Raw genomic sequence first — 928 nt, forward strand, 5'->3', positions numbered from 1 at the left:
TAATTTCCTTGTGTAAATAAAAATATAAATAACAATATATAATAACAATATAAATAACAATATCAATAAGTTAAATAACAATATATAAATAACAATATATATAAATAACAATATATAAAGTTCTTGATTTAAACCAGTAACATCGAGATTATTAGTCAAGTACGCTACCATAAATTCTTCAACTAAACTGTCTACTGAACTTGCTTTTTGAGGTAAATATTGTATTAATGCTAAAATTGATTATGTAATATGATATAATTTAATATGATTAATATGATTTATATGATTTTATTTATTTAATATGATTTTGTCTTATGCGGCTTTCACGGTAGGATAGTTTTCTGTTCAAGAGAAAATTCGCGAGTTATATAAAAATATTTTTTGACAATATATATTGCAGATGAGTGACGATTATAAATACAGACTTGTTGAATTTCAAAACACAAAAAATAATGTTAAAAGCGTTGATATAGTCCCCAAGGAATGGATTGCATGGGATAAAAAAAAGAAAGAATTATTATGTTATTTTATGCCACCATCTTACAATCGTGAAAAAAATAAAAGAATTACAAAACATAATTAAAAGTCGTCAGCAACCAGATTATTCATGGCCAAAATATAATATACAATCATATGGAAAAGCAAGTAAGTTACGTCATCAAATACGTCTTAAAATATTAAACAAACGTATTGCTACTGATTCTAATTACCTAGTCTTATTTTAATATATGCTATTAACAATTTAGAAACCTATATTGATGCAGAAGAAAAATTAAAACCATTAAATGTCCAGAAATATGCATTCACAACGGATAGCGAGCTGGATGCTGAGACCAAATCAAGAAATGATTTAGAAGAATTCAAAATGAAAGAGAATGCAAATAAAAAAGAATTATCCTCTCAAGAAATTTTGGACTCTGCAAAAATT

The 928-nt window shown here is 25.0% G+C and overlaps 1 pseudogene; it reads left to right on the forward strand.

The window, feature by feature from the left end:
- The first annotated feature begins 400 nt into the window (after positions 1-400).
- On the forward strand, positions 401-919 carry LOC108763315 (uncharacterized; annotated as a pseudogene).
- Positions 920-928: the final 9 nt, after the last annotated feature.

Source organism: Trachymyrmex cornetzi, unplaced genomic scaffold (assembly GCF_001594075.2).
Source record: "Trachymyrmex cornetzi isolate Tcor2-1 unplaced genomic scaffold, Tcor1.1 scaffold3519, whole genome shotgun sequence".
Taxonomy (NCBI): domain Eukaryota; kingdom Metazoa; phylum Arthropoda; class Insecta; order Hymenoptera; family Formicidae; genus Trachymyrmex; species Trachymyrmex cornetzi.